Here is a 7,570-nt window from a genome sequence, read left to right as displayed (position 1 = left end):
CTGAAACCTGGGCAGTCATTAATTTGATTGTCCAGTATTTCCCTTATGAGATAATGCCTCACACAGCAAATGTGTACAGTGCGAGCTGAAAATGCATTTTCAGCACTAAAAAAACCAAACTTTTATAACAGCTAAACCAAACGTTTCCAATGTAAATTTCCACCTTTATATAGTGTAAAAAGACATCCTGAAGCCTGGGCAGTCATTAATTTGATTGTCCAATATTTCCCTTCTGAGATAATGCCTCTCATAGCAAATGTGTACAGCGCGAGCTGAAAATGCATTTACAGCACTAAAAAACCAAACTTTTATAACAGCTAAACCAAACGTTTCCAATGTACATTTCCACCTTTATATAGTGTAGAAGGCATCCTGAAGCCTGGAAAGTCATTAATTTGATTGTCCAGTATTTCCTTCATGAGATATTGCAACACTTAGAAAAAGTGTACAGCGCCAGCAGACAATGAATTTTCAGCACTAAAAAAACGAAACTTAATTAACAGCTAAACTAAACGTTTCCAATGTAAATTTCCACCCTTATATAGTGTAAAAAGACATCCTGAAGCCTGGGCAGTCATTAATTTGATTGTCCAATATTTCCCTTATGAGATAATGCCTCTCATAGCAAATGTGTACAGCGCGAGCTGAAAATGCATTTTCAGCACTAAAAAACCAAACTTTTATAACAGCTAAACCAAACGTTTCCAATGTAAATTTCCACCTTTATATAGTGTAGAAAGGCATCTTGAATCCTGGAAAGTCATTAATTTGATTGTCCAGTATTTCCTTCATGAGATATTGCAACACTTAGAAAAAGTGTACAGCGCCAGCAGACAATGAATTTTCAGCACTAAAAAAACGAAACTTCATTAACAGCTAAACCAAACGTTTCCAATGTAAATTTCCACATTTATAGAGTGTAAAAAGGCATCCTGAAGCCTGGGAAGTCATTAATTTGATTGTCCAGTATTTCCCTTATGAGATAATGCCTCACATAGCAAATGTGTACAGTGCGAGCTGAAAATGCATTTTCAGCACTAAAAAACCAAACTTTTATAACAGCTAAACCAAACGTTTCCAATGTAAATTTCCACCTTTATATAGTGTAAAAAGACATCCTGAAGCCTGGGCAGTCATTAATTTGATTGTCCAGTATTTCCCTTATGAGATAATGCCTCACATAGCAAATGTGTACAGTGCGAGCTGAAAATGCATTTTCAGCACTAAAAAAACCAAACTTTTATAACAGCTAAACCAAACGTTTCCAATGTAAATTTCCACCTTTATATAGTGTAAAAAGACATCCTGAAGCCTGGGCAGTCATTAATTTGATTGTCCAATATTTCCCTTCTGAGATAATGCCTCTCATAGCAAATGTGTACAGCGCGAGCTGAAAATGCATTTACAGCACTAAAAAACCAAACTTTTATAACAGCTAAACCAAACGTTTCCAATGTACATTTCCACCTTTATATAGTGTAGAAAGGCATCCTGAAGCCTGGAAAGTCATTAATTTGATTGTCCAGTATTTCCTTCATGAGATATTGCAACACTTAGAAAAAGTGTACAGCGCCAGCAGACAATGAATTTTCAGCACTAAAAAAACGAAACTTCATTAACAGCTAAACCAAACGTTTCCAATGTAAATTTCCACCTTTATATAGTGTAAAAAGACATCCTGAAGCCTGGGCAGTCATTAATTTGATTGTCCAGTATTTCCCTTATGAGATAATGCCTCACATAGCAAATGTGTACAGTGCGAGCTGAAAATGCATTTTCAGCACTAAAAAAACCAAACTTTTATAACAGCTAAACCAAACGTTTCCAATGTAAATTTCCACCTTTATATAGTGTAAAAAGACATCCTGAAGCCTGGGCAGTCATTAATTTGATTGTCCAATATTTCCCTTCTGAGATAATGCCTCTCATAGCAAATGTGTACAGCGCGAGCTGAAAATGCATTTACAGCACTAAAAAACCAAACTTTTATAACAGCTAAACCAAACGTTTCCAATGTACATTTCCACCTTTATATAGTGTAGAAAGGCATCCTGAAGCCTGGAAAGTCATTAATTTGATTGTCCAGTATTTCCTTCATGAGATATTGCAACACTTAGAAAAAGTGTACAGCGCCAGCAGACAATGAATTTTCAGCACTAAAAAAACGAAACTTCATTAACAGCTAAACTAAACGTTTCCAATGTAAATTTCCACCCTTATATAGTGTAAAAAGACATCCTGAAGCCTGGGCAGTCATTAATTTGATTGTCCAATATTTCCCTTATGAGATAATGCTTCTCATAGCAAATGTGTACAGCGCGAGCTGAAAATGCATTTACAGCACTAAAAAACCAAACATTTATAACAGCTAAACCAAACGTTTCCAATGTAAATTTCCACCTTTATATAGTGTAGAAAGGCATCCTGAAGCCTGGAAAGTCATTAATTTGATTGTCCAGTATTTCCTTCATGAGATATTGCAACACTTAGAAAAAGTGTACAGCGCCAGCAGACAATGAATTTTCAGCACTAAAAAAACGAAACTTCATTAACAGCTAAACCAAACGTTTCCAATGTAAATTTCCACATTTATAGAGTGTAAAAAGGCATCCTGAAGCCTGGGAAGTCATTAATTTGATTGTCCAGTATTTCCCTTATGAGATAATGCCTCACATAGCAAATGTGTACAGTGCGAGCTGAAAATGCATTTTCAGCACTAAAAAACCAAACTTTTATAACAGCTAAACCAAACGTTTCCAATGTAAATTTCCACCTTTATATAGTGTAAAAAGACATCCTGAAGCCTGGGCAGTCATTAATTTGATTGTCCAGTATTTCCATTATGAGATAATGCCTCACACAGCAAAAGTGTACAGTGCGAGCTGAAAATGCATTTTCAGCACTAAAAAAACCAAACTTTTATAACAGCTAAACCAAACGTTTCCAATGTAAATTTCCACCTTTATATAGTGTAAAAAGACATCCTGAAGCCTGGGCAGTCATTAATTTGATTGTCCAATATTTCCCTTATGAGATAATGCCTCTCATAGCAAATGTGTACAGTGCGAGCTGAAAATGCATTTTCAGCACTAAAAAACCAAACTTTTATAACAGCTAAACCAAACGTTTCCAATGTAAATTTCCACCTTTATATAGTGTAAAAAGACATCCTGAAGCCTGGGCAGTCATTAATTTGATTGTCCAGTATTTCCCTTATGAGATAATGCCTCACACAGCAAATGTGTACAGTGCGAGCTGAAAATGCATTTTCAGCACTAAAAAAACCAAACTTTTATAACAGCTAAACCAAACGTTTCCAATGTAAATTTCCACCTTTATATAGTGTAAAAAGACATCCTGAAGCCTGGGCAGTCATTAATTTGATTGTCCAATATTTCCCTTCTGAGATAATGCCTCTCATAGCAAATGTGTACAGCGCGAGCTGAAAATGCATTTACAGCACTAAAAAACCAAACTTTTATAACAGCTAAACCAAACGTTTCCAATGTAAATTTCCACCTTTATATAGTGTAGAAAGGCATCCTGAAGCCAGGAAAGTCATTAATTTGATTGTCCAGTATTTCCTTCATGAGATATTGCAACACTTAGAAAAAGTGTACAGCGCCAGCAGACAATGAATTTTCAGCACTAAAAAAACGAAACTTCATTAACAGCTAAACTAAACGTTTCCAATGTAAATTTCCACCCTTATATAGTGTAAAAAGACATCCTGAAGCCTGGGCAGTCATTAATTTGATTGTCCAATATTTCCCTTATGAGATAATGCCTCTCATAGCAAATGTGTACAGCGCGAGCTGAAAATGCATTTACAGCACTAAAAAACCAAACTTTTATAACAGCTAAACCAAACGTTTCCAATGTAAATTTCCACCTTTATATAGTGTAGAAAGGCATCCTGAAGCCTGGAAAGTCATTAATTTGATTGTCCAGTATTTCCTTCATGAGATATTGCAACACTTAGAAAAAGTGTACAGCGCCAGCAGACAATGAATTTTCAGCACTAAAAAAACGAAACTTCATTAACAGCTAAACCAAACGTTTCCAATGTAAATTTCCACATTTATAGAGTGTAAAAAGGCATCCTGAAGCCTGGGAAGTCATTAATTTGATTGTCCAGTATTTCCCTTATGAGATAATGCCTCACATAGCAAATGTGTACAGTGCGAGCTGAAAATGCATTTACAGCACTAAAAAAACAAACTATTTATAACAGCTAAACCAAACGTTTCCAATGTAAATTTCCACCTTTATATAGTGTAGAAAGGCATCTGAAGCCTGGAAAGTCATTAATTTGATTGTCCAGTATTTCCTTCATGAGATATTGCAACACTTAGAAAAAGTGTACAGCGCCAGCAGACAATGAATTTTCAGCACTAAAAAAACGAAACTTCATTAACAGCTAAACTAAACGTTTCCAATGTAAATTTCCACCTTTATATAGTGTAAAAAGACATCCTGAAGCCTGGGCAGCCATTAATTTGATTGTCCAATATTTCCCTTATGAGATAATGCCTCTCATAGCAAATGTGTACAGCGCGAGCTGAAAATGCATTTACAGCACTAAAAAACCAAACTTTTATAACAGCTAAACCAAACGTTTCCAATGTAAATTTCCACCTTTATATAGTGTAGAAAGGCATCCTGAAGCCTGGAAAGTCATTAATTTGATTGTCCAGTATTTCCTTCATGAGATATTGCAACACTTAGAAAAAGTGTACAGCGCCAGCAGACAATGAATTTTCAGCACTAAAAAAAACGAAACTTCATTAACAGCTAAACCAAACGTTTCCAATGTAAATTTCCACCTTTATATAGTGTAGAAAGGCATCCTGAAGCCTGGAAAGTCATTAATTTGATTGTCCAGTATTTCCTTCATGAGATATTGCAACACTTAGAAAAAGTGTACAGCGCCAGCAGACAATGAATTTTCAGCACTAAAAAAACGAAACTTCATTAACAGCTAAACCAAACGTTTCCAATGTAAATTTCCACATTTATAGAGTGTAAAAAGGCATCCTGAAGCCTGGGAAGTCATTAATTTGATTGTCCAGTATTTCCCTTATGAGATAATGCCTCACATAGCAAATGTGTACAGTGCGAGCTGAAAATGCATTTTCAGCACTAAAAAACCAAACTTTTATAACAGCTAAACCAAACGTTTCCAATGTAAATTTCCACCTTTATATAGTGTAAAAAGACATCCTGAAGCCTGGGCAGTCATTAATTTGATTGTCCAATATTTCCCTTATGAGATAATGCCTCTCATAGCAAATGTGTACAGCGCGAGCTGAAAATGCATTTACAGCACTAAAAAACCAAACTTTTATAACAGCTAAACCAAACGTTTCAAATGTAAATTTCCACCTTTATATAGTGTAAAAGACATCCTGAAGCCTGGGCAGTCATTAATTTGATTGTCCAGTATTTCCCTTATGAGATAATGCCTCACATAGCAAATGTGGACAGTGCGAGCTGAAAATGCATTTTCAGCACTAAAAAAAACAAACTTTTATAACAGCTAAACCAAACGTTTCCAATGTAAATTTCCACCTTTATATAGTGTAAAAAGACATCCTGAAGCCTGGGCAGTCATTATTTGATTGTCCAATATTTCCCTTATGAGATAATGCCTCTCATAGCAAATGTGTACAGCGCGAGCTGAAAATGCATTTACAGCACTAAAAAACCAAACTTTTATAACAGCTAAACCAAACGTTTCCAATGTACATTTCCACCTTTATATAGTGTAGAAAGGCATCCTGAAGCCTGGAAAGTCATTAATTTGATTGTCCAGTATTTCCTTCATGAGATATTGCAACACTTAGAAAAAGTGTACAGCGCCAGCAGACAATGAATTTTCAGCACTAAAAAAACGAAACTTCATTAACAGCTAAACTAAACGTTTCCAATGTAAATTTCCACCCTTATATAGTGTAAAAAGACATCCTGAAGCCTGGGCAGTCATTAATTTGATTGTCCAATATTTCCCTTATGAGATAATGCCTCTCATAGCAAATGTGTACAGCGCGAGCTGAAAATGCATTTACAGCACTAAAAAACCAAACTTTTATAACAGCTAAACCAAACGTTTCCAATGTAAATTTCCACCTTTATATAGTGTAGAAAGGCATCCTGAAGCCTGGAAAGTCATTAATTTGATTGTCCAGTATTTCCTTCATGAGATATTGCAACACTTAGAAAAAGTGTACAGCGCCAGCAGACAATGAATTTTCAGCACTAAAAAAACGAAACTTCATTAACAGCTAAACCAAACGTTTCCAATGTAATTTTCCACATTTATAGAGTGTAAAAAGGCATCCTGAAGCCTGGGAAGTCATTAATTTGATTGTCCAGTATTTCCCTTATGAGATATTGCCTCACATAGCAAATGTGTACAGTGCGAGCTGAAAATGCATTTACAGCACTAAAAAAACAAACTATTTATAACAGCTAAACCAAACGTTTCCAATGTAAATTTCCACCTTTATATAGTGTAGAAAGGCATCCTGAAGCCTGGAAAGTCATTAATTTGATTGTCCAGTATTTCCTTCATGAGATATTGCAACACTTAGAAAAAGTGTACAGCGCCAGCAGACAATGAATTTTCAGCACTAAAAAAACGAAACTTCATTAACAGCTAAACTAAACGTTTCCAATGTAAATTTCCACCTTTATATAGTGTAAAAATACATCCTGAAGCCTGGGCAGCCATTAATTTGATTGTCCAATATTTCCCTTATGAGATAATGCCTCTCATAGCAAATGTGTACAGCGCGAGTTGAAAATGCATTTACAGCACTAAAAAAACAAACTTTTATAACAGCTAAACCAAACGTTTCCAATGTAAATTTCCACCTTTATATAGTGTAAAAAGACATCCTGAAGCCTGGGCAGTCATTAATTTGATTGTCCAATATTTCCCTTATGAGATAATGCCTCTCATAGCAAATGTGTACAGCGCGAGCTGAAAATGCATTTACAGCACTAAAAAAACAAACTTTTATAACAGCTAAACCAAACGTTTCCAATGTAAATTTCCACCTTTATATAGTGTAGAAAGGCATCCTGAAGCCTGGAAAGTCATTAATTTGATTGTCCAGTATTTCCTTCATGAGATATTGCAACACTTAGAAAAAGTGTACAGCGCCAGCAGACAATGAATTTTCAGCACTAAAAAAAACGAAACTTCATTAACAGCTAAACCAAACGTTTCCAATGTAAATTTCCACCTTTATATAGTGTAGAAAGGCATCCTGAAGCCTGGAAAGTCATTAATTTGATTGTCCAGTATTTCCTTCATGAGATATTGCAACACTTAGAAAAAGTGTACAGCGCCAGCAGACAATGAATTTTCAGCACTAAAAAAACGAAACTTCATTAACAGCTAAACCAAACGTTTCCAATGTAAATTTCCACATTTATAGAGTGTAAAAAGGCATCCTGAAGCCTGGGAAGTCATTAATTTGATTGTCCAGTATTTCCCTTATGAGATAATGCCTCACATAGCAAATGTGTACAGTGCGAGCTGAAAATGCATTTTCAGCACTAA

This window comes from Idiotropiscis lumnitzeri, unplaced genomic scaffold (genome assembly GCF_059441095.1).
Source record: "Idiotropiscis lumnitzeri isolate Australia: NSW breed Sydney's pygmy pipehorse unplaced genomic scaffold, RoL_Ilum_1.0 HiC_scaffold_147, whole genome shotgun sequence".
Taxonomy (NCBI): Eukaryota; Metazoa; Chordata; class Actinopteri; order Syngnathiformes; family Syngnathidae; genus Idiotropiscis; species Idiotropiscis lumnitzeri.
The sequence above is the reverse complement of the archived record's forward strand: the minus strand, read 5'-3'. Positions refer to the sequence as shown.